General features: G+C 45.1%; 1 long non-coding RNA gene across 1 annotated transcript in view; it reads left to right on the forward strand.

The window, feature by feature from the left end:
• LOC134980543 (uncharacterized) overlaps window positions 1–9,514 on the forward strand; it is an 87,520-nt gene extending 78,006 nt beyond the window's left edge. Inside the window, exons 2-3 of the long non-coding RNA XR_010190427.1 lie at window positions 6,360–6,464; window positions 7,903–9,514. This is a non-coding gene — a long non-coding RNA (uncharacterized LOC134980543). The remainder of the gene's footprint in view (window positions 1–6,359; window positions 6,465–7,902) is intronic.
• The last annotated feature ends 18,088 nt before the right edge of the window (window positions 9,515–27,602 follow it).

Here is a 27,602-nt window from a genome sequence, read left to right on the forward strand (position 1 = left end):
AGAACTGCATTAGGTCTAGTAGGCCAAATGCAGGTCATTTGCTTTTTTTTTTTTTGTAAGTTCAATTGTATATATTATTTAAGTATGGGATGACTTAAGTGTTGGTTACTTTTTTTCTTAAGGGGTGGTATACACGAAGAGATGTGTCCCAGAGATGTTGAGTGAGAGAAAAAAAAAAAACGCTCACTTCACCCAGCAGTGAATTGAGCCATCTGACTAGATCAGGCCTGCATGCAGGCCAATCTAGAGTCAGCGATAGCGATGCGCGGGGCCGTATATTGGGGGTCATTCCGAGTTGTTCGCTCGCACGCTGCTTTTAGCAGCTTTGCACACGCTAAGCCGCCGCCTACTGGGAGTGTATCTTAGCTTATCAAAATTGCGAACAAAAGATTAGCAAAATAGCGAATAGACACTTCTTAGCAGTTTCTGAGTAGCTCCAGACTTACTCGGCAACTGCGATCAGTTCAGTCAGTTTCGTTCCTGGTTTGACGTCACAAACACACCCAGCGTTCGCCCAGACACTCCTCCGTTTCTCCAGCCACTCCCGCGTTTTTCCCAGAAACGGTAGCGTTTTTACACACACTCCCATAAAACGGCCAGTTTCCGCCCAGAAACACCCACTTCCTGTCAATCACATTACAATCACGAGAACTAAGAAAAAACCTTGTAATGCCGTGAGTAAAATACCTAACTGCATAGCAAATTTACTTGGCGCAGTCGCACTGCGGACATTGCGCATGCGCATTAGCGACTAATCGCTCCGTTGCGAGAAAAAAATAACGAGTGAACAACTCGGAATGACCCCCATTGCTTTCGCTATGGGCTATACACACATGGGGTAATTCAGAGTTGATCATAGATGTGCTAAATTTAACTAATCTATGATCATTTACCATGACATGCGGGGGAACGCACAGCACGGGGCTAGTCCGCCCCTCATGTCTGGCCCTATACCTCCCCCCCCCCCCCCCCCGCCAAGGTTGGACTAGACCACCGGGGTACAGGGAAATCCCCCGGTGGACCCCACTACATGGCCCCCCACCTCCTCCTCTAGGGACAAGGTTACAGACTGTGCGCTTGAATTATACATATGTTATCTTAAACTGCACAGGACTATGGTGTATTTTCTACAATGCATTGCTGTTATTAATCTGGTACATTATCATGCATGCACTAGCAGTATATGTTGCATATATATATATTTATCAAGGGGCCCAATCCATAATGGTTAGGCAAATCAATGTGGTGGCTGGAGACTGGCCACACCCCTAAACATGGACCCCTATCACTGCATCCCCCCCCCCCCCCCCCCCCAGGTGGGCCCTTTATGCCCCAGTCTGACACTGCCCCCCGCACAAGTACAAAAGCATAGCACAGCGGTGATGCTTTTGCACTTGACAAGTACTGTAGCTCCCTGCCATCGCAGCTCCTGTGCGCTGGCAGGGAGCTACCTTTCTCATCCCGGGTAGCAGCGGCTGCGTGTGATGTCACGCACAGCAGCGATCTGGTCTGAATTAGCCCCACAAAGCGATGTGTGCGTCATTTCTAAGCACTCTAATCAGATTGCTTAGAATTTAGGCACACATCTTTACGTGTGCACCCCCCTTTAGTTTGCAATATGCTGTATCTAAAATGTTGTTTTCATACAAGAAAACATCAGATCTATGAGCCAACCAGCTCCTGTACTTTGGCTGGAGGGCCAAACTTGATGGATTGTTTGTAGCAGTGAATCAAGCCCCCATATTCATCCATTTTCGTGTAACTGTAACAATGTAGAATTCTAGTACATGTTCTGGAACTTGACATTAGAGGAAGGGGATCCGGTCAAGATGCCGCCGGACGGAATCCCGGCGGTCGAAATACCGACGCCGGAATCCCGACCGCCGCAATCCCGACATATTCTCCCTCCGTGGGTGTCCACGACACCCATAGAGGGAGAATATAATAGTGTGCCGAGCGTAGCGAGGCACCGTGCCCGCAGCGTGGCGAGCGAAGCGAGCCCGCAAGGGGCTGCGTTCCGCTCGCCACCCCTGTCGGGATTGTGTGGTCGGGATTCCGGTGTCGGTATTTCGACCGCCGGGATTCCGACCACCGGCATTTAGTACTGATCCCAGAGGAAGGGGGTTGGCCTTCAGGCAGTAGGGATTTCCCCTGTCCCACCCTCCATGCTCCATTTACTCTATGAAAGAACAGACAATAATAATTCCCAAATCATTGTGACCTAAATAACAACAATTTTAATACTGATGTGGTATTTGGAGCAAATAACACACCATCAGGTTACAATGAATGAGCTTCGTGGCCAAGATTTGCTGAATTAATATATATTTATGATCGTATTCAGGATAAACCATTTACAAATAAATAAATAAATAAATATATATATATATATATATATATATGGGTCCACGTTTATCTTGGTGTTTAACTTTTTAATAGGATTAACTGAGCCAGGTCAGTCAGACTTAGGGGGTAATTCTGAGTTGATCGCAGCAGGATTTTTGTTAGCAGTTGAGCAAAACCATGTGCACTGCAGGGGGGGACAGATATAACGTGCAGAGTGAGTTAGATTTGGGTGGGTTATTTTGTTTCTGTGCAGGGTAAATACTGGCTGCTTTATTTTTACACTGCAATTTAGATTTCAGTTTGAACACACCCCACCCAACTCTAACTCTCTCTGCACATGTTATATCTGCCTCCCCTGCAGTGCACATGGGGGGTAATTCCAAGTTGATCGCAGCAGGAAATTTTTTAGCAGTTGGGCAAAACCATGTGCACTGCAGGGGAGGCAGATATAACATTTGCAGAGAGAGTTAGATTTGGGAGGGTTATTTTAATTCTGTGCAGGGTAAATACTGGCTGCTTTATTTTTACACTGCAAATTAGATTGCAGATTGAACACACCCCACCCAAATCTAGCTCTCTCTGCACATGTGATATCTGCCTCCCCTGCAGTGCACATGGTTTTGCCCAATTGCTAACAGAATTCCTGCTGCGATCAACTTGGAATCACCCCCATGGTTTTGCCCAACTGCTAACAAATTTGCTGCTGCAATCAACTCGGAATGACCCCCTTAATCCCCTGCTGTAATGACTTAATCCCCTGCTGTATTGTTCTCTCTGTATTGTATTGCAGCTGAGAACAATAGATTAAGGGTTTATGTCAATAAACCATGGTGTGCCTAGGCGCAGCAAAGAACTCAAGATAAATGTGGACCCATCTGTACAGTATATACTTCTTCCGTCTTCTGGATGTGAGTGACAGTGTGGAAAGTTACAGGTGTATAAAACAGCTACGTTTGTTAATCACTATAACAAAGCTTTTTAGTGATCTGCACAAGAATAAAACTAAGTACCCCTGTAACTTTATAAGCACCGAATAAAAATTGATACTGTACAAACTTCCAATCTTCCATATACATTAATAATGATATGTGGCTGGTATTGGTGCTTCGGGGTCATTCCGACCTGATCGCATGCTGCCGTTTTTCACAGCGGTGCGATCAGGTCTGTGGTGCGCCCGCGCATGGGTCACAATGCGCAGGCGCGTCGCTCCCTGGCGACATAGCGTCGTCAGGGAGCGACAGAACTAACGAAGAAAGCGGTGCACCTGCGACCGCAAGAAGATTGACAGGAAGAGGCCGGCCGGAGGCGTCAACTGACCGTTTTCAGGGAGTGTCCGTCCGAACGCAGGCGTGCCCAGCCGTTTCCAGGGAGGAATCCTGATGTCAGCTCCGTCCTGGATGATCGCAGCGGCTGAGAAAGTCCTGAGCTGTGCAGAAACTGCACAAACTTTTGTTTGTACAGCTCTCTGCACAAGCGAGCGCAGCCCTGCACAGCGAATCCCCCCTCCCCTGTAGGCGGAGACTATCTGATCGCAGCAGTGCTAAAAGTAACCTGCTAGCGATCAGGTCGGAATGACCCCCTTTGTGTTTGTAATTGTTTTCAGTAAATGTCAGGACATTTGTCACATAGCGGGGAGTTTTATCATAGGCTCGGTCAGTGATAAAGTGCAGAGAGATAAACTACCAATCAAAAAGCTCCTGTCATTTTTCAAACACAGCCTGTAACATGGCAGTTAGGAGCTGATTGGCTGATACTTTATCTCTCTCCACGTTATCTGTCTCCAAACTTTGACAAATCTGCCCCAGAATATTTTTCATAAGTATATCTTCAACTATTGTGACCTGATCAGTTTTAAACTAATTTTTCTACCCTAGTGACTTTTATTGTGTTTTTTTCAAGTTCAGAATGTCGACAATGTGAATGTCGGCAGACACAATGTTGACACACGATTTTTGCTGATTTTAGGGTTAGGTTGACATTTACAATCACAAATACTGATCATATTCACCTCCTTAATGACTGATATTAACCATGAGAGTGAGCGATATGGGGTGCGTGTTACCAGGGTCATTTAGAATTACTGTATTGCATTGTTCAGAGTTCTCCCAGAAAGTTGCTTCTCTGCTGAAATACAAAATGCAGATACAAAACACGTCACATGGAAGGTATGTATGTATGTATGTAAGTTATTTGCGGATGGATGTGGCTGTGTGCATCTTGTTATGGCAATGAACACATCTGAAAGTTTACTGTCTCCATCCCTTTATCTCAATTCACTGCTGATCTCATGCTGTAAAAATCTCCGTTTTGTATCGGCGTACAGAGGAGATGCACGATTCACCAACGCTGCACTTTGCTGGCAATGTCGCCTTTCCACTCTGCCCGTGCAACGTCTGCTGCTCCGCAAATCTTCCTCCACAAAACCATGTGCCCCAATGGACACCTAGGTGTACAAAGCGGGCACAAAATAGCCTGGGAGTAACAATGATATACAAAAGTGAAAAAAAATAAGGGAAATACAGTGACACCTGAAAAAGAATGGAATAAATTAAGGTAACCTGTTGAGATAATAGAATAATCATAAGATGACTTGAATCTACGTAGGATAGATGTCAGGAAATGAACCAGCTAAGGCCCTGAACCTAGATTGCTGCTCGGAGTCTGATTAACCATTAGGCTGCAGCCTGGGGTGCCATGGAGTTAGCAGCCTGGGAATTAAATGAAGACTGAGGGGTCAATTTACTGAGCTTGGATGGAGATAAAGTGTGACATGACAGTTAGGAGCTGATTGGCTGGTACTTCATCTCCGTCCACTTTATCTCCATTCAAGGCTTAGTAAATAGACCCTTTAATTCCTTCCATGCTGGCGGTGGCAACACACGTTAATTAAAGAAGCTTGTTAGTTATCCAGTTGTGTGTGGGCAGGTCACGCAGGGCCGCTTTTCGTATGGGCTCAGTGGGAAGTTGCCCAAGGGCCCCAGGAGGGTAAGGGTCCTAGGCTGATAGCGGAGGGTCCCCTCTTTCCAGTGGTATCAGATTTTTGAAAACTGGCCCTGGGGAACCAGAGATATCTGACTTCCAAGCAGTGTTCCCCATCGGAGACTATTAATTGCTCATCCCAGCCAGATATCTCTGGTTCTATTTGACTATTCTCCAAAAGATGGGACTCTTCCCTTTTGGTGGACACTGGCAGCTTGTCACTACTATGCTCAGAACCAGAGATATCAGCCTTCCAGCAGCCGGACCCTGCTCCAGCTCCACACGCCTGGTATGCAGTTATATATTTTCATTGGTGGATTGCTCTGGCTCCTGAACTCTGATCCCCAAGTCCCCAGTATCTCCTGAGAGGTGTCCCCAGTACCTCCTGAAAGGTGGGACTCTATAGTTGTTTTATTCCATTTAAAGCTAAGAAATCTATTTCCAGGAACTGGAGATATCTGCAAGCTGCCCTCCCACCAGAAAATGATGAATATTTAGCCACTGAAGGTAGGAATGGTAGCAGTTGTGGTCTGTCTTTTGGTGTTGAGGTGCTCTCCCTGTCAATACACAGGCTAGGCTGGTTCTACCCTTATGGGGTCAGCAGCCCCACGTTCCTGGTCCATTTTGTGTCATTATGGTTATCTTGAGTTCCTGTATTGTGGACTGACAGTTACCCCCCATATAATCCTGAGTTGACAAGTGGAGCAGATGGTAATATTGCTTTGAGGGGCCGTTCATACTTTCTCCACAACCTCAGCTATAAAAATAAATCTGACCCTTTTCCCTGCCAGTATGTCTCTGTTTTCATCTTATCATAAGTTTATTCTCATACGATAGGGCTGTTATGAACGAGGCGCCTCGCAGACCATCGTTTTAGTTGACTGATTCCTGGATTGGATAAGAAGAAGTCTTAAAAATGATTTATTTCCTAAATATTGAATGTTTATACCAAGAAATCAAACAGCATATCAAGGGATTGATTAGAGATGTGCAGAGTTTCAAAACTGTTTCATGCAATATTTCCTTTGTTCCAGATTTGGCCGCAAAACGTTCTACGTTTCATCATTGGTGTTTGGTCTTAAAGGTTTCCAGTTCCACCCCAGCCGGAGCACACAGCTGAATTACTGCAACTGTCCCAGGTCTACTTATAGATTGCATATTCCGTGAGATGTGAATTTGCACGTACAGGGCCTAAGACAGACCTGATCGCAACAGCAACATTTTTCTCTAATGGGCAAAACCATGTGCACTGCAGGTGGGGCAAATGTAACATGTGGAGAGAGACTTAGATTTGGGTGGGTTGTATTGTTTCTGTGCAGGGTAAATACACTGCAATTTAGATTTCAGTTTGAACATGCCCCACCCAAATCTAACTCTCTCTTCACATGTTACATCTGCCCCACCTGCAGTGCAGCATGGTTTTGCCCATTAGAGATGTTTGCTGTTGCGATCAGGTCTGAATTAGGCCCACAGTGTAGAATGTCAACGCAACAGCGGATCTCCATGTGAGATGTTTGCTGTTGCGATCAGGTCTGAATTAGATCCACAGTGTAGAATGGCAACGCAACAGCAGATCTCGGAGATTGTTGGAATTTAGCTAGTTCTGCCACACGACTGTGTTAATACAAAATGTTGCAGTTGTTTTGTGGGGTGTAGTATGGTGTACCGGCGGCCGGGCTCCCAGCGGCCAGCATACCGGCGCCGGAATCCCGACCGCCGGCATACAGACAGCTGGGTGAGCGCAAATGAGCCCCTTGCGGGCTCGCTGCGGACACAGTGGCGCGCTACGCTCGCCACGCTATCTATTCTTCCTCCAGGGGGGTCATAGACCTCCAAAAGGGAGAAAAGCTGTTGGTATGCCGGCGGTCGGGATTCTGGCGCCGGGATGCTGTTCGTCGGGAGCCCGGCCACCGGCAAACTGAAGACCAACCTTTTTGTGACACTTTATATTTTCTTTATGGTAAACTTAAATATGATGACAAGACACTTAGGACACACTTAGTGGGCGGAGACTGGCAGGTTGCCAGTGTGTCCCAGGATGGGCTGGGGGCATCGTAAAATAATCCTCTTTGCCCAATACTGATTAATAATTTGGTGCATCTTCTGGGGAGTGGGTGGGGGGAGAGGTTCTACCCATCCTATTACCTTAGAACTGTAACTTGCTGGTAAAGCCGAAGAAGCTAAATGTTTCAGAAAGGTTCCGGGTTTTAGGATGTTAGTTTTACAGTCTGTTCATTGGTAAAAAAAATAATAATAATAATAACTAACTGCATAAATGTGCATTTTAAGTGACTTTTATACCCCTGCTGCCATTTTTACACTGTTTGTATATTACGATTTGCAAACTGATTTGCAGAAAATATAACTCTTTCCTTCATATTAAAAATGATGCGAGAAGCCTCTACCTACGTTCCCTCTCACATTTCCAGCTGTCTTCCAGCCCCCAGATTGCAACGCAACGGCAGCAGCTTCCAATGATAATTTATTTTGTTTTTCCATGTGAGATGTTTTTGCTTTTTGCAAGAGGAGAGAAGTTTATTTCTAATCAAATCCCATTTCTGTGTCCCCGACGTTTAGATTGCTTTGTGCCCCTATGACGTTCTAAACCCATTTTGTACAGGACTGTTCTATTAACCCAACCGGGACGGCTCCAGTACCAGCTCCCTGTGGATAAACTTGTAATCATACCACGGCGGATCGCAGCCCCTGGTCCTGGATGATTGATGAACTGACTGCACCAACAAACCCAGCCTGGCAGATGTGAGTCAGAAAATAAACTCACAGAAAACTTTCCCTGGCAGAATTCCCGTTCATTTCTTCTCGTTTTACAGATATGTCATTGAAAATGGAAACTGCAAAGAGAAAATGTGATTTTTTTTTTTCGTTTTATTAATTTCACTGTTCACCTGTAACATTACTGCAACCAGTTAACCCTTTACATGCTGCAAAGACAAAATAATGACTGATGTTATCTGAGGGTCCTATGCTACATACTGTATCTCATACACAATCTTGCTGCCCTGAGGTTGTGTTGCTTGTTGGAGTCACAGAAACCTCCTGCCTCCTGTCCCCAATGTGGTTGCTGCCTTCTACCACCATTACCTGGCCATAAGCCAGTAGCGGATCTTGCCACGGGCAAGCAGGACTTTTGCGCGGGGCGCCGCCTTCTGGAGGGCGCCGGCGCCATCCGGAGGGCGCCGCACCATGGCAAGATCCGCTACTGCTGTGCCCCCCGCTGCCCGCTGTGTCCCACTGCCGCTGCCCGCGGTGTCCCGCTGTGAAGGGAACTAGACGCATAGCGTCTAATTTTCCTTCGTGGAGAGGACCTTTACTGTGCAGTGCACGGTCACGTCATCGCGCACCGCACAGCAAAGGTCCTCTCCACGAAGGGAACTAGACGCTATGCGTCTAGTTTCCCTTCGTGGAGATGACCTTTGCTGTGCGGTGCGCAATTACGTCATCGCGCACCGCACAGCATTTCAGCGGCGCTACTCTACTGTACAGGGGGCATAACTGACCACGCCCCCTGTATGAAGCCACACCCCTATTTCCAGCCCGGGGCGCAAAAAGGGCTAGAACCGGCCCTGCCTTAAGCGTAATCTGAAGATGACGGTTCACATGGCATCCCTCTTCTGAAATGATTTACAAGTGTGCCCGGCAGACACGGCAATAAACAAGCAATTTGCACCATGTATAATCACCATCTACTTTGCCAAAGGTCAATTTGCATGTGTGTTGCAAACCTGAGGACTCTGCGACCCTGAGCTTTTGTTTGCTCCGTAATGTGGTGAGCACATTTTCCTGGCATGGTTTGGGTGCAGTCCTTCCCCCAGAATATGTTTGTATTATAAACGGACGGTGTAATGGTTAGCATGACGGCCTCGCAGCACTGAGGTCGTGGGTTCGAATTCCACCATGGCCCTAACTGTGTGGAGTTTGTATATTCTCCCTGGGCTCACGTGGGTTTCCTCTGGGTACTCCTCCCACAACCCAAAATTATACTGGTAGTCTAATTGGCTCCCAACAAAATTAACCCTAGTGTGCAATGCATGTGGTAGGGACTATATATTGCAAGCTCCACTGGAGCAGGGATGTGAATCGACAATTATTCTCTGTAAAGCGCTGTGGAATATGTGTGCGCTATATAAATAACTGATAATAATAATAAAGGAGTTGCAACAATAAATAAGTCTTTACATGAACAAAAAATAACACTCAAAAACATTTCTATTAGTCCAAATCATTATAAGACCAGAAACGCAGAAACATAGAATTTGACGGCAGATAAGAACCACGTGGAGCCTGGTATCTGGTCTACAGGGCCCAATTCATATCTGATCGTAGATGTGCAAAAAACACAGATCTACGATCAAATTCTTTGACATGTGTGGGGATGCCCAGCGCACGGCAAGTCTCCGCACATGCTGGGTCCAAACCCCCTCCACACACACACACACACACACACACACACACACACAGTGACCTGACCTAGCAACGGTCCAGACATGCCTCTGTTTAAACGGAGCATCACGGTCCTCAAAACGCGGCATTGATGACCCATTTCCGCCCCCTCCAGGTCTTAAAGTGCATTCTGAGGAGAAGGCAGTTTAGGACCTTGCACATGCCGGTACCGGCTTCATTGCGATTTTTGCACATCAGCGACAGGGTCTGAATTAGGCCCTATAAGTCGATAATCAAAAGGTTGACATGTAAAAGGTAAACAGTACAAAAAGGTCGACATGACAAAGGTCATCACACATACGGTCTACACACTTTTTTTTTACTTCTTCATACTTTACCATCCAACGTGGACTACAATTGGGAATAGTAACCCGTGCCGAGCGCAGCAGTAGTGGAGCGAGCCACCTTGCCCGAACATGCAAGGGGACGCGGTGCGCTAATGGGGCTCTTTTATGCCAGAAAAGTGACAAAGCATCCAAAAATAAATTAAAAGGCGCAATGGAATATGCTGCCGCTATATAAGTAGACATTAATAATAAATAATAATCCAGCTTGTTGGCTTCATTGACAATCCATCTAAATATCCATGTCAGGAATCTGTACACATAACCATCTGTAAGGGTGGTCTTCAGTTTGCCAGCTGTCGGGGTCCCGGCGCACAGTATACCGGCGCCGGAATCCCGACAGCCGGTATACCGACACTGTTACTACCTCTTGCGGGTCCATGACCCCCTGGAGGGAGAATAGATAGCGTGGCGCGCATAGCGTGGCGAGTGTAGCAAGCCCGCAAGGGGCTCATTTGTGCTCACCCCGCTGTCGGTATGCCGGCGGTCGGGATTCTGGTGCCGGTAAACTGTGTGCCGGGACCCCGACAGCCGGCATACCATATTACACCCATCTGTAATAAAGGGGACCATTTCCTAAGTGACATCACATCTATAAAACTCTGCTGGGTGAGATGTAAATAGGAGAGGCAGAGTGCAGCAGTGGAGAGTACTTCTCGCAATGGCAGGTTTAATCATTTATTTCAAAGGATAAAAAAAATAATTTTGCAAAAAAATTAAAAAACACCTGATCGTGAGTGCGCTGAATAAAGGTCTGATTTCTGTCTGCTCTTGTGTCGCCGTCTCTGGAACAGTAATGTGTCAGCCAGGTGTATATTCATGAACAGGTGTTTAGTCAGATCTTATCAGCGCTGAGTGATGATCGTTTAAAAGGTTTACACTGGGAGCATTCCCTGAGAAATGACTCAATGCCGGCCCGTCACCTCCGCGTTCCATTCATCTCGTCCAATTATTCCGTAACACTACCTGCGCTCTATGTGCTTCTCTGGTAGGCCCCATATGTTACTCACACGGCCCAGCCAGATGATTCATTTCCAGCCACACCGTCTCCAATTACAAGAGTCGCCAGGGCGAACATCACGTCGGTCCTCAGCCCTGTCCACAGGACATCTGCGGTAATAGGAAACAAATCAGGGGATGCAAACAAGAGATTAACTACAGAGATTCCTGCAGGCGGTGGCCTCTGGGATACATGGCGAAACCTTTATCTGAACGCTCCTTAGAGACACTGCAGCGACACAACTTATTTACTGACACAGAAGCAATGTGCTTTATCTTTATTTATTGTGGGGGAGAAGCGGTGTGTTTGTGTGTGTTTGCTTTATGTGTTTTGTGTTTGTGTGTACAGTACTGTATGTCTCTGTTTCTTTTATTTATTTATTTATTTATGTTTGTTTGTACTTTGTCTCTTTCTTTTATTTATGTTTTGTGTTTGTGTGTACTGTAGAGTATGCATGTTTTTTTTATTTGTGTGTATTGTGTATACACTATGTGTTTATTTTATTTGTGTTTGTACAGTATCTGTCTATCTTTTATTTGTGTGTATATGTACAGTATGTGTGTTTCTTTTATTTGTGTTTTGCATTTGTGTTTACAGTATGTGTGTTTCTTTTATTTGTGTTTTGCATTTATGTGTACAGTATGTGTGTTTCTTTTATTTATGTTTTGCATTTATGTATACAGTATGGGGGTATCCAATTAGCCATGTAATAGCACCTACCTCCCACAAAATTAAGTGCACCGCCTTCCATAGAACGCCATTGTACAGCAGACAAGAAGGAAAGCGCTACGAGAGCCGGCCACGCAACCCATTGCTCACTTTATATGATCGCCTGTGGGCATGAAATCATAAAATATTAAAATGATGATTTCACAAAAACAATTTCTCAGATACTTTGAAAATTGTGCTTAACCAGCATTGGTTGGCTAATGTTGGGGCTGATATAGATAGGAATGACATCATAAATCAAAGCAAAAATATCAATGGCGAGTTACCATGTGTGCAGTGTATGCGCAGCGCACATTAGTCGATGAGTCGGGGCCCCTGGTGCCAGTGGTGCGGGGGGGAGGGGGTGGGAAGAGGGTACAAATTACACGGGCCCAGGGCTGCAGTGTGGCCATTGATGTGCTTAAAATACCATTTTTTTCAGTATTTTTTTTCTAAGGGTGCATGTCCACGCCTCCTTGATTAGGCCACACCCCCTGAAAAGTACCTAGGCCCAGCCCAGTTCTCTACTGCCCTGCCTGGTGCTGACTGAATTATGGGCCCACCCTGCACCCAGAGCTGGACTGGAAGTAGGGGAGAGAGTCTGAGGCCCTGGTCTATGCTCCCGTGGTTATGAGGGCTCGACCCGCCATTGTTGTACTACCTGCAGACCAGACCTGGGGCTGACCAGCTAGCTGACTGGCACAGCTTCCCCTCAGCCTAGCGTAGGATGCTCTGATACACCTTACCTATGATGGCTGATCATTCCCCCCTTTCCCCTCTGCTGTTCTCCTTCCAGCCTCATCTTTCTTCGTGTTCCTCCATCCATCAGCACATGAGAGACTGGTGCCGGCTGGTGCTGGTTCCTGAGAGTGTACAGACAGCAGACGGAGGAGTTTCCACATAACACATGCTACACACTACAGGGATATGTGTGGGTTGGGGTAGGGGGGTAATTTAATGTAGGGAAGAGTGTCATAAGATGTGTGTGGGAGGCATGGTTTAATGTCATTTTGTTTACGGGGGTAGAATTTTTCGGTTATGCCGTGGTTGGGCTATTAATGTAATGTTAAGATGATGGGGTAATTAATATATTCTATTGGCGGATAATATTGCTTGGACTGGCCCACAGGTGTACAGGGGAAACCACCGGTGGGCCCCACTGCCTGGGGGCCCACCTCCTGCTCTAAGGATCAGGTTCTAGACTGTGCACTTGAATTATACATTATACATATGTTACCTTATACTGGACTATGGTGTACTTTCTACAGTGCATTGCTGTTATTAATCTGTTATTAATCTGGTGCATTATCATGCATGCAGCAGCTGAATTTACTGTATATATTTATGAACGGCCCAGATGTTGCACTCTCTAATGGTTAGTCAAACCAATGAGGTGGCAGGCCACACCCCCTCTGCAGACTGGCCACACCCCTAAACACGGGCCCTTACCATTGCATTCCCCCGGTGGGCCCTACATGCCCCAGTCCGACACTGGTGGGCGGGTCTCTGCATTCAATTTAGATGCTGCTAATAAGATACTGACTGGGCTACTTGGAGGGAGAGAGACCTATTTATGCGATGGGGGTGCTTACTAATTTCATTTTGGAGCTGCTTGGGGAAAGAGGGGCCTAGACTGTCCACTCACTGCTAGGCTTTCCAGAAGAGGACTGCTACCTAGTGTGATACCCAGGCAAGTATTACAGTATGTTAGAGTCTGCAGGTAAGTATTCAGGTACGCTATTAAAGTAGTACCTTGTCTCTGTTCCTAATCCACAGGTATCTTCCATCTTCACAGAGAGCGAGGAGGAAGATCTTGCACTGAGGGATTTATTCACAGTTTTTAACTCACATCAAAAGTTAATTGCAGGTGTGCAGCCGATTGCAGGTGTGCAGATGTAACATGTGCATACCTCCCAACTTTGTCCTGGCCCAAGGAGGGACACACATTTTTCCCGAAAAAGGGGAGTGGTCTGTGCAAAAGGGGGCGTGCTTCGCGGGAGGACTCGCAAGCCACACCCCCATTTTCGTCACTGAGGGGGCATGCCCAGTGCTCTGTGAGCCGCTGGCATGCCCCCTCTCCTCCTGTCGCCACTGAATAGCAAAGCAGGGCAGCGAGAGACAGAGCCTCCCAACTGTCCCCCCCATCGCGGGATACTGCAGCCCGCAGGTGGGACAGCGGGACAGTCCCGCGAAAATCGGGACAGTTGGGAGGTATGCATGTGCAGAGAGAGTTAGATTTGGGTGGGGTGTTCAAACTGAAATCTAAAGGCACATGTAACATGTGCAGAGAGAGTTAGATTTGGGTGGGTTATATTGTTTCTGTGCAGGGTAAATACCGGCTGTTTTATTTTTACACTGCAATTTAGATTTCAGTTTAAACACATCCCACCCAAATCTAACTCTCTCTGCACATGTTACATCTGCCCCACCTGCAGTGCAGCATGGTTTAGCCCATTAGAGCAGTCGTTTCCAGACTTTTTTGAATCACGGCGCCCTAGAATATCACAATTTTTTTTTTCACGGCACCCCTAGGCCAAAAATTTCTTATTGAGAAATTTAGAAAGAAATATTACAGTAAGTAGATCGCGTTTGTATGTCATCCTTAGGGTCAGTTGTGTGGTGAGGGACAAGATTTGCTTTTGTTTGGCCACATATTGTATGATTGGCAGCCACCAGCACTGGTTTTGCCTATTATATTGACCATGAATAATTTGAATTGGTCCTGGACCACCAACCCAGGGCACCCCTGCAAGTGTCCCGAGGCACCCCAGGGAGCCACGGCACACAGTTTGGGAACCTCTGGGTTAGAGGATATTTTTTTTTGCGATCAGGTCTGAATTAAGGGGGGTACTCACGGAGCGATCGCTGCTTAAAATCCAAGCAATCTGACTAGATTGCTTAGATTTTAAGCACGATCGCTCCGTGTGTAGCCCCCTTAGCGATAGCGATGCGCAGCCCCGCGCATCGCTATCGCTGCTGCTAGATTGGCCTGCATGCAGGCCAATCTAGCGGGTCGCTCACTTCACCCGCTGGGTGAAGTGAGCGGCCCCCCCGTCTCCCCCCGCCCGCTCAGCACAGATCGCGCTGTGCTGAGCGCCGGGAGAGATGTGTGCTGAGCGGTTCGCTCAGCACACATCTCTCTGCCATCGGCCAGTGAGTACTGGCCTTTAGGCCCCAAGTTTTGAACCTCCACAGATGCTGTCATATTTGCCAACACATCCGCAAAGTGCCTTGAATAGCTTGGTGCATTGGCTTAAAAAAAAACAACAACAGCTGAATGATGCAATTTTTCTTAATTGAATAACAGTGGCTTCAGCTGTCCACTGAGCATTCTAGAGAGAAAATGGACTAAAGAAAGTGAAATGCAGTCTGTTTTTACTTAAGGAAATACTTTGCAAAGTTCATTACTGTATATTTAATTTTCACTCTTTCAAAACCAGGTCATCCCTTATGGTTCCACTGTAGAGACTGACTGAACAGACCGAATACTAATACTATATGTACTGTACAACTAACCATCCAGAGTAGCAGCCTAGGCACAAATCCCAAAGGCTACACAGCGTTAGTCACATGTAATATTCACACAGGTTCTTGAAGTGTCCAGGCAGCATCAGCCACTCGTTACAGCCTTCCAGTTCCCACAATCACTTCTGGTTCAAGTGAGTAATATACACTGGTCGGCAAGTTAGTAATTATCTTTTATGCAAGGAAAGATTTGATTAACTCCCCCAATAAGATAATGAAAACAAGATCCTATAGTAAGATTACAGAGCTTCTGTCCAACTCTCACACCATAAAACAGTCCCTGGGTGCTGCAGAAAGGACACATCCTGCTATTACCCTGGCTCCGTCCCCAGAATTGTTCTACACATCTGGAACACAAATGGGCTACGAGCGAGAACAAGGGATATTATTGCAGAGAGCCATGAGTTGTTGTTTTTTTTTTTTCCTAAGAAAATGTAAGAACATTGCATATGTCTAGATAGCAACTAATACAGTCTCTGCCAAATGGTGACTCATGTAGCGCATTCTGGCACTGACGGATGATTCCATTTTTCCATTTAAATACCTTCAATTTGACAATTCTTTATCCAATCACTTTGGTCTGTGAGTCACTCAATTGTTGGTGCATCATTTATTACATTAAAAACAAGACTGGTCTGTTTTTTACTTTCTTTGTATCATCGTTTTCTTCCCTCGGGGCAACAGCTAGAACATGAAGATATGGTGAGGACAAAGAACATCACTCTTTCCATTGTGTGGCATTCATTTGCACAACGTAGGGATGGCATAATTTCGACACATCTCCCTGTTCTTTGGCCGGGATATTCTAGACGTATCCACGCTGGAATGTTTCTGTGTTTCCAGTCCTAACTCAACCAGACAATACAACTGGCATAACTGACCATCATTTTTTATTCATATTTTATCAATTCTGCAAAACATGAATTGACAATATACTGAAGGATAAGTGAAAGTCGAAAACATCGTATTATTGGAATTGTGACCTTTCTGAAACAGCCTCTTCCAGTGTCAGGGGCCTATTTATCAACCAATGGGGCAGATGTATTAACTTGGAGAAGGCATAAGGAAGTGATAAACCAGTGATATGTGCAAGGTGATAAAGGCACCAGCCAATCAGCTCCAATATGTAAATTAACAGTTAGGATCTGATTGGCTGGTGCCTTTATCACCTTGTGCATATCACTCGTTTATCACTTCCTTATGCCTTCTCCAGGTTAATACATCTGCCCCAAAATTAGATGCAAATATTAAGTATCACCGGAATAAATTAAGGAGGGACTGCAGCAGATTTCTCCAATACCTGCTGAGATCCCTTTAATTCACGTCGGCAGCCGCATACCCCATGGTGGGGGGATGCAATGCTGCCAGATTTACCAATATCCCGGAATGAGAAGCATGCATGATATTGGTCCCCGTAACTAATGCAGTCATCAGATTATGGTAGTCCATTGTAGCCTATGGGCTACAGATTGCGGCTATTGTTCTGGCACAGTTCCCCAAGCAGTCAGCTGGACCCCATAGATTCAATTTATGTAACTTTTATTCCTTGCTAATGTTATCGCTTCAGGTACTCCAGTAGTGTAATGCTTGTTTTTTGCATTTTCCCCTACACAATTGTAAATATTGTTGTGCAGTTGCCAGGTGCCCCTGATTGCCAGAGACAGTCCACGGTTTAAACAATATGTCCCTGAGGATGTCCCTATTTTCTAGTAGACCACCTGAGCTATAGAAGTTCTCTTATTCTGCACGTTTGAAGCAATTCCTACATTCATTACATATTCCCCATAATTTATATTGCAGATATGAAGTGAAAAGTATGTGGTATTGTCACAGTTCCAGCCTTCCTCAGATACCACAATCTAGGACAGCTGGGTCGTGGCAGAGCGCAGTTTCGTCACTCACTGATACACAATTTCAATGCCACCACAAAGGATCTTAAGGGAGTCATTACAATCTTTGCACAAATAGTAATAGTTCACACTTAATTACACATATGTACTGTATGTAGCATTGGGCCTCAAAGGCTCACAGGTTCAATAAGAATTATGGAGAATACGCTAGATTAAATGTATTTAATCTGAAAAATATTTCTAAAGCTTATTTATCAACACACTTAATAACAATGACATACAGGTTATAATTGCACAATAATTTCCTAAATAAAACAAAAAGGAATAACATCTCCCAAAGAATGCACACCTTCCTTCATTTCAACAGATATTTTTATCCTTAAGTAGCAGCTCCCCTACCTTTAGGATTAACTCCCTCGGTGCCAAAATGAATTGATTGATGAATGGGGACATAGCCTCTTTTGTTCTTTTAAAGGTATACGTTCTGGTTGGGATCCAGGCAGCCATAACATCGACACCAGAATCCCAACAGCTGTCAGAACACTGACGATGGAATCCTGAAGATAAGTATTAACAGCCACCTTATGTTTAGCCAGCAAGAGGGGGTCTAAGGTGTAGCCACACCCCAGGAGGGTTAGGGTTAAGCTATGGGGTGGGGAAGGTTTGTGTTAGGCTGCAGAGAGGGGGGGGGGTTAGGCACCCGTGGGGATGTGTTAGGGTTAGGCACTAAGGGGGAGGGTTAGGTTTAGGCTCCGGGAAAGGGGAGGTTAGGTTTAGGCACCACGGGGGGGGGGGGGGGGGCTTTTGGGTTAGGCACCGATAGGGGAGGTTAGGCTGTGGTCAGGGAGGGTTAGGGGGTAGTGGAGGGAGTTTATGCTAACTAACGCACCCCTGTCGGCATCCCAACCGCCGGCTATTCATACTGTGTACTTGCACACTCTGTATCCAAAGCAAAAATGTTAGATTTCCCTAGTCCACACACGGTACCCCTGCATTGTATAGTAAACACACATTATTTTACAACCAAACCAAATGTCTGTTGGCTCAGTTCAATTACCTGGACTAATTACAGAATTGCAATTTCCATACTGTTTGAAAATAAGAAGAATATACATTGATACAACATACAAATCGAAAAATACCATAGTTTGAGATCAGAAAACATGACTGATCACGAAAGGTATAATACAAATAAGCAAACATTACATAATTGTATTGTACTGCACTAAGTTCTTCTGAAACCCTGTGATTGTGCTTGAAATGTGTGGGCGCAAAGTGTTTCTGGAAACTATAGTATAAGGAAAAATTATGTACTGTAAGTGGTGGTGTTTTTGTTTTGTGTTGTTCAGTGAAGTCTAGCGAAGGCATCAGGTAAATACAGAAAATGCCATAAAGTAATAGTCCTATGCAAAGGTCAAAAATGTACAGTGTAAATAAAAAACCTAGTAAGTAATTACAGAAGAGCAGATTCCATAACATAACTTTAAGGGACAAGAGGGGGATTGAAGTAAGTGTGTGTGGAGAGGAAGAGAAGAAAGAGAGGGAAGAAACATCAGTGATAATTAGAGGGAGGGTTCTGAGGTATATATGTATCAAACCTTGGAAAGAGATAAAGTGGAGAGAGATAAAGTACCAACCCGTTAGCTCCTGACTAACACGTTACAGGCCGTAATTGAAAAATGACCTTTAAAAACTGATTGGTTGGTACTTTATCTCGTGGTCTGTGCTGTCTCTACAGTAAAGAGGGGAACCTGGGTAGTTAATTTTGTGCAGTCTGGTTGTCAGTCACCAGTTCCCATTTACGTAGAGGTTATATGAATTATCTTTAATACTGACACAGATGGAAGATTTAGACAGCCCTGGCAATATGTCTAAGCACTCATCAGCCTCAGAATATGAGGAGATGAGATGGAACGGAAGCTAGGTAATAAATATTATTTCACCTTCACCATAGTGCAAGAGATAGGCCAATTACTGGCTAGATATGGGGCACGGGGGGGGGCAGATAGAGCGCCTGGGCAGGATTTTAGTATCAATGAAGAGGGAAGAACAGCTGATACTATACCTATCTTTCCAGACCTGAGACCTTGAGGGTGAGGGTCACTGAATTTATTGTGCAAGTTGTGCAGCCCAGCCTGTAGCACTGAAGTATATTTGCCCTAACTCATTTTTCTGTCCACATCCAATGTAAAGCAACAAAGTATTGGAGGAGACATTAACACATTAGCAAGTAAAGTAGTGTTGTGAACAAGAATAACAAATTAGGAGTTGGTGTGACTTTATCTTTTTTTATTTTTTGCACCTTAAAATTGCTCAGACAAAAATTTCTTTAGAGTCCGCCTAATAAGTCTTTCTTGCTAACTTTGTATATAGGGGGTCATTCCGAGTTGATCGCTAGCTGCCGTTGTTCGCAGCGCAGCGATCAGGCAAAAAAAATGGTATTTCTGCGTACGCGTATGCCCCACAATGCGCACGCGCGACATATGGGTACAAAGCCCGTTGTGGTTGTGCACAGGTTCTGGTGAAGATTTCAGTTGCACTGACGGCCGCAATAAGATTGACAGGAAGGGGGCATTTCTCAGTGTCAACTGACCGTTTTCAGGGAGGGTTTGCAAAAACGCAGGCGTGTCTGAAAAAAACGCAGGCGTGGCTGGGCGTTCGCTGGGCGGGTGTATGACGTCAAATCCGGACACGAATAGGCTGAAGTGATTGCAAGCGCTGAGTAGGTTCAGAGCTACTCAGAAACTGCACAAACTGTTTTTGCAGAGCTCGGCTGCACAGGCGTTCGCACTTCTGCTAAGCTAAAATACACTCCCCAGTGGGCAGCGGCATAGCGTTTGCACGGCTTCTAAAACTAGCTAGTGAGCGATCAACTCGGATTGACCCCCATAGTACTAGTGAGATATTGGAGTTTCACAAATTTAGCAGTCTATTTACTAAGCCTTGGGTGGAAATTGCATTTGATAACATGACAGCCAATCAGCTCCTAACTGCCATGCCACAGGCTGGGTTTGAAAAATGTCAGGAGCTGGTTGGCTGGTACTTTATCTCCGTCCATTTTATCTCAACCCAGGGCTTGGTAAATAGATCCCAATTGTGCCATGTAAATCTTATGGACGGAATCAGAATTTGGATATTTGCCCAAGAAAGTGTTTTCCTTACTCGGAATTGCTTTTATTGTTAGGCGTAATTCTTAGCATTTGTTCCTATCTTGTATACTGTACAAGTTCACATTTAAGAAAACATATAATTTACCATTGAAAAGCAGTTTTCTGATCATTTACCATGGATTTGTCTCAGGCATTCAATAACCAATAAGGGATAGTTTAAAAGCATAGTACATAGTAACATAGTTTCTGAGGTTGAAAAAAAAACAATTTGTCCATCAAGTTCAACCTATTTGTGGTCTCCTACGCTGTATTATTTTTAGGACTAATTTTGTCTGTTGCTAATTTCGTCCGTTGTGTTTATTTCTCTTTTTTCTTTATAACTATAGTGCGTGACTACGCACCATAACCCTGTATATCCTTATCGATTAGGAATTTGTCTAGCCCATTCTTAAAAGTCACAGTCCACCATTACTACTCTCTCAGGCAGGGAATTCCAAACACATATGGGTGGTCATTCCGAGTTGATCGCAGCCATCAACTTTTTGCTGCTGCTGCGATCAACTAGTCCACGCCTATGGGGGAGTGTATATTAGCTTAGCAGGGCTGCGATCGCTTGTGCAGCCCTGCTAAGCTAAAAAAAATTAAAGCAAAACATGACTAGCCCTGGACCTACTTACCCTGTGCGACGATCTCAGCGATGCTGGAACCGGCTTTGACGTCAGACATCCGCCCTCCGTTCTCCTGGACACGCCTGTGTTTTCCTTACCACTCCCCAAAAACGTCAGACAACGGTCCAGATCCGCCCAGGATCCTGTCAATCTTCTTGCGGTCGGCTCTGTGACCGCTTTCTTCGTAGGACGCAACGTAACCCGGCGTCCCCGGCAACAGAGAAACATAGAATTTGTCGGCAGATAAGAACCACTTGGCCCATCTAGTCTGCCCATTTTTTTTTTATCCTTTAGGTAATCGCAACCCTTTTTGAACCTTAATTCTTTGTAAGGATATTCATATGCCTATCCCAACGTCGCGCACGCACATTACAGCCACCGCGCATGCGCATTCCAGACCCGTTCGCACCGCAGCGAAAACCGCTGCGTGCGAGCGGGACAGTATGACCCCCATTGTCCTTACTGTGGAAAACCTGTACATCTCTGTGTGCGAATTCTCCTCTCCTCTAACCTATATATATATATATATATACACACAATTGTGTTATTTTTAGGCAAACCATCAAATCTTTTTCACACGTCTTCAAGAATGTAACAGTAAATAAAGTAACATGTAATGCGTGTTTACCGCACAACAGGGCATATGTACAGCGTTCTGTACCCACCATCATGCAGCGCACATCATTACGGGTATTGTGTTTTAAAAAGGGAACGGCAAAGTTAATTTTAGGGCTCGTTTACAAGTAAGCATACATCATTGGCTCATTGAAAACAGAACAGGGATTGGTCATTATTTTATTATAAGATAACAATATTATAATATAATATCATTTCTGCCTCACCGGGAACTTTTCCCGCATATCCAGCGAAATTAATCTTGATGGGCATGTTAAGCGTTGTATCATCCGGATGATATTCTCTTAAAAGACAGCAACACATCAAATTGCCATTTTCAGAAATTTGGAAAAGACTTGAGGAATAATTTTTATTTCCCATAATCAGTCTCCATTCTCTTCCAATATTGATCTCAAAGCCAAAATAAATACAGATGTGTTTGCCAGGTTTTTCCCGCAAACAAGTAAAAATAATCACTTTCAGGTTCTAATAATTGTGAAAATGACATTAGCAGAAAATCATCATTTCCCATGTGACTTACTGCTGATCGGCTGCCAGCGCAATTCAAGGCAACGTCTGGTTAGAAGTAACATAATCTTAGTATCAAGAAACAGATTCATCTCATTTTTATTAATAATGTAATAACTTGGTTCCAGCTTCATAATAACCACAAAAAAAGAATTGTATCTCTCTCTGTTTCTATATAATTAGCCTGTATGGTAAGCAGTTAACGGGATCGATATGAAATACCTCCAATCAAAATCCCGACGTTCAAAATCCCGACACCAATTGACCGATGGTCAAAATCCCGACAAGGTCAAAATCCCGACATGGACAAAATACCGACAAGGTTAAAATACCGACATGTAAAATGCCGACAGGTCAAAATACCGACCTGCAGTTTATGTTGTGTTTTTGTGTGTATGTCGACATAAGTCAACATGGACACCATATAAAGTGTACTGCGTCCCCTTGCATGGCTCGCTGCGCTCGCCATGCTTTGGGCACGGTGCCTCGCTGCGCTCGGCACACTATTATATTCCCCCTCCAGGTCCACTGGGATGGTAAAGTATGAACAAGTCGGTTTCAATGAAAAAAAATCATGAAAAACTCATGTCGGTATTTTGACCTGTCGGCATTTTACATGTCGGTATTTTGACCTTGTCGGTATTTTAAATGTCGGTATTTTGTCCATGTCGGGATTTTGACCTTGTCGGGATTTTGACCATCGGTCAATTGGTGTCGGGATTTTGAACGTCGGGATTTTAAATGGAGGTAAACTGACTGCATCCCCAGTTAACAAATGAGTGGGCAACCACTTGTCCAGCACCTTCACGGATGGCCATAAATCTTAAGTCATAGAATTGTAGAATTGAAATGATGCAACTTATCTATTTTTATGTATTTAGAAGTATTTGATGTATTTTAGTTCTGGACACTCCCACACAGCACTGGGCCCACCCACATAGCTCTGACCACACCTACACAGCACTGGTCACACCCACAAAGCACTGGCCACACCCATGCGGTACTGGTCACAGTTCCTCGGCATCTCACAATAGGCCCTTAATTATTTTCAGCCCCAGGCTCATATGACTCTTAATCCTGCCTTGCGAGATACATATACATTTATACATATCTTCTCCTTGTTACACCAACTCCTCTACAGTATGTATTTAGCGTTGCAAATGTCATGTGTCTGGCCCATTCTGATGCAATAAAATCTTTTGTACATTCGCTACTAATAACATATATTTAGATGGAAGCCATGCTGTCAATGAAAATCACATTCTACTTCTTTTGGACTAAACAATAGAAACTTTTTTCAAAGAAACAGCCACGTGCGATCAGTACACATCTCTCCCGTGTATACCAGCCTTAACTTTGTCCTAGTAACATCGAACACAGACATTTTTCCGATGCCCAGTCCCATTGGCATATCTTTTCAATAAAATGACAAAGTTGCTTTAATAACAGGAGCACAAATATTGCAGCGCCAGTTTTCTATACTCGGATATTTATACATGTAATGAAACTGCGAGGGTTGTGTCTGTACATAGCATTTTTTTTGAGAAATACTGTATACTTTATAGTTTATAAACTATGGAGACAAAAAAACAAAATCTAAATTTTCCATGTTTGTTTATCTGTCTGTTCGTTCCGGCATCATACTAAACTATTGTATGAATTTGGATGTCGTTTTCACTATTGTATCGCTTAGTGACCTAGAAAGAAACTGAGGTATGTATGATCTCGATGATATCAGGGAGAGGAGCGATAAAGGAAACTTGACTCCACCCAAGTTATGCAACGGAACCCGACTTACAGTGACTGTTCTGCAGAGGGACCCAGGGTCGGACTGGCCCACAGGGGTACCAGGGAAACCACCGGTAGGCCCCACTGCCTGAGGGTCCACTCCCTCCTCTAGGGATCAGGTTCCAGACTGTGCACTTGTATTATACATGGTAGATATGTTGCATTACTCTGCACTAGACTATATTGTATGTCAAGCCTCTGTGGAGGCTGGCCACACCCCCTTTGTAGACACCCTTAAGTATGGGTTTCTATCACTGCATTCCCCCGGCGGGCCCTTCATACCCCAGTCTGACACTGGAGAAACCTAATGGAGGCAGAGATTCTAACAAGATGTGGTGCAGGTGAGACTGTGTTTATACCACGAATACCCCTTATGCTCAACAATTTTCCTTTTCAATTCACGCGCCTGCAGTTTTCTGTAAGCATCTGCTTTGCTGTGGCGATCAAGTCGCAGGGGCAAACGCTCAGGGCTGCAGGTGCAGATCTCAGGACCAGCTGCTTCTCCCATGGTCAGCTTTACATGGCTTGCTCACAAGTTAGTATCCCCAAGCATCTTTTTGTGTTACTTACTGAAGGAGAAACTGCAAATTATTGTTTACAAAGAAATGTTGTGATCAGTGTGTACAATATAAAATATACATCACAATATTAGATGGCACTACTGTTCTGGGAACTCATTTTATAGTAAAAAGACAGTAGTGCCATGTAACATTGGTCCTAATTCAGACCTGATCACTTCTCTGCGTACTGCAGAGGTCTGCGATCAGAAACCCGCTCCGTGCAAGTGTGCGATTGCATGTGTACGCCATGCGAAAATTCCACCAGCCAGTGGACAGCTGCAAATCCGTTCGGAACTCACTCGCCATGTACTGATTTTTCCAGTCTGCGCAGTCTTTGCGTAGCCCAGGACTTACTCCTACAGTGCGATACAAACAGGCTGTTCGGGGCCGGAGCTGATGTCATAGCCAAGCCCTGAAAACACTTGGGAACGCCTGCGTTATTTCTGACACTCCCAGAAAAACGTCCAGTAACCACCCACAAATGTCCTCTTCCTGTGAATCACCTTGCAAATGCCTTGCAATCAAAATTTTCGCACCATTCTGTCGCTGTTTGGCGACACGCCTGCGTATTGTGGTACATACGCATGCGTAGGTATTCGATAATCAGCCACTGTGCGAATTCGCACAACAGCGACATAAGTTCACTTTAGTAAAACAAATATTATCTTAAAGATCAAAAATCTGTTGCTACTTAATTTAACACTTAAAGGTTGCAAGTAACATGAACAGCGACTATGATACTGTATATATCAACTCGCATCAGGCGTAACCATAGCATGTAGTATTTGTCTTGGTGTGCATTCTCCTGTAAGATGAAATTTCATAAGTCAAGATAACCTGCCTGATTAGTGATTGATATATAATCAGTTTTTAATGCAAAATATATCTTGTATATCAATACATATCTATGTATTTATATATATACACACACACACACACACACACACACACACACACACATCTATAACTCTTTGTAATCGTGGTGTGCAATATATGGACACATGACACTGGGTGTCAAGCATCTGGGTTTTCCTGTATTGCTCCTCTCCTTGATGTCCCATTGAGGTCATACATACCTCAGTTACTTTCTAGGTCACTAAGTGATACAATAGTGAAAAATAAACCATCCAAACTCATCCATTAGTTTTTGTGTGATGTTGGAACAAACAGACAAAAATTCTGACATTTTTATTTTCATCTCCATGGTTCATAAACAGTCCCTAGAGGTATATTACTCAAAATAATTGCTACAGTAAGTATAGACACAACCCTTACACTTGTACAGTATAGAGTACTGTATATATTTTTTGTTATGCTGCAGCCCATGGTTTTGGCTTCGTATACACAAATCTGCAAACTGCCAGGTGTTTGAAGATAGATCAAAGCTGGCACAGGGTGTTCAATACGAACGCTGGCAATACCTCATATAATATAAATGATAATTATTGATTATATATTGAACTTAAGCAAACTCTGTGTCAGGAACTGGGTGCCCCTGAGATTATTTTACGCACATGTCAAGACAAACTCATTAGGTATTAATTTGGACGCGGCTGGATGCTCAGCAGCCCGTCTCTGCTAATTAGCCCTAGTGTAGGCAGCCATGAAAACAAAACCAAATCTGCGTGAGGCTGACTGAAAATTAATTGAAGCCTCTGGATGGCGAGATAAGCGCGGCATGATGGGGCACGCTAACTGTCCGGGAAACCACCATTATCTCATCCAGCCTCTGTAAAGCTGCTGTAATAATTGCAGCGCGGTCTTTGTCGAATGGTCCCAATATTTCCACTGCGCACACAGAGCCCAATAGAATTTACAAGTCATTAAACTTAGTGAAAGTCAGGCCTGCCATTGTCAGGGAAATGAGCTATACAAGATACACATGTCCGGACACTCTACGCTCCATAAAGCCAGTGATAGGAATACAATGACTGACAATCCGGAATATCTGATGGCTGGCCCGTCATTGGAGGAGTAAGTGCTGATAGAATCGTCACAGTTCTGCCCTGGGATCTCAGCAATAGGAGACTGCAAACAAAAGGTCAGAGGCAGGAGGGTTTTATCAGGCGGATGTGGGGGTCCCAGTTCAATCTCTGTCACGCTGGAACAAGTACCAGAGTCTACTGCTAATACAGGGAAATGGTATGGGCTGTATTCAATAACTGTCGGAAGCTGCCGTCTTGTCGGAAAGACAGCAGCTTCCGACAGAAATAGGTCGGAAGGGGTTCCCACCTATTCAATAGAGGATGATTTTTTCCGACAAGTCGGGAATTCCCGACTTGTCGGAAAACACGTGGATTGGCGGAATAGCCGCCGATCCAAGTGCTTCTGTCAGAAATGGGTCCAAATCCGACAGGTTTTGGCCCCCTTTTCGACAAACTCAATCCGACTTGAAAACAAGTTGGATTGAGGTGAGGAGACAAGCGGTGCTGCGGGCCGCAGGGGGAGCATAGAACGGCGGCCAGCGGGGGGAGATGGCTGCGGGGGGGGGGACATGTGTGCGGCGGCAGGGGGAGGCGTTGCAGGGAGACCTCTCTTCCTGCAGTGCCTCCCCCCGCCGCCGCAGACATGTCCCCCCCGCAGCTATCTCCCCCCGCCGGCCGACGATCTCTGCTCCCCATGCGGCCCAGCTTACCCCCGCCGCCATCTGCACTCCTGGCCGCTGCTGTCAGCGCATCCGCAGCCACTGACAGCAGCGGCCGTCCATTGAATAGGGGTTGTCGGATCTATTCCGACAACTGCGTGTCGGAATGGATCCAACTTTTATTGAATATACCCCTATGTGTGACACTATCCCAGTGGTTTCTTCAGTGGCAGCCCCAAAGTAAGGTACAGTGTGCCCCCCCCCCCCCTCCCCATTGACTAATGGACCCCCGTGCACCGTATGCCCCCCATCTTTTATAGATACCAGTGACGTGCGGTGAGGTCATTGGCTGGGGAGGCACTGAGATTTATATATAGTGTACAGAAGTATGCAGGTAGCAATGAGGAGGGTGCTGCGGCACTCACGGGTCTATTATTCCCAATTATCTGGTCCACATAGTCATAGCGGGCCGATCCAAAGCTTGTCAACATTTTATTTTAATAAATATAATTTCCTCAGGACATACAAGTCTACAT

This window comes from Pseudophryne corroboree, chromosome 12 (genome assembly GCF_028390025.1).
Source record: "Pseudophryne corroboree isolate aPseCor3 chromosome 12, aPseCor3.hap2, whole genome shotgun sequence".
NCBI classification, from domain to species: Eukaryota; Metazoa; Chordata; class Amphibia; order Anura; family Myobatrachidae; genus Pseudophryne; species Pseudophryne corroboree.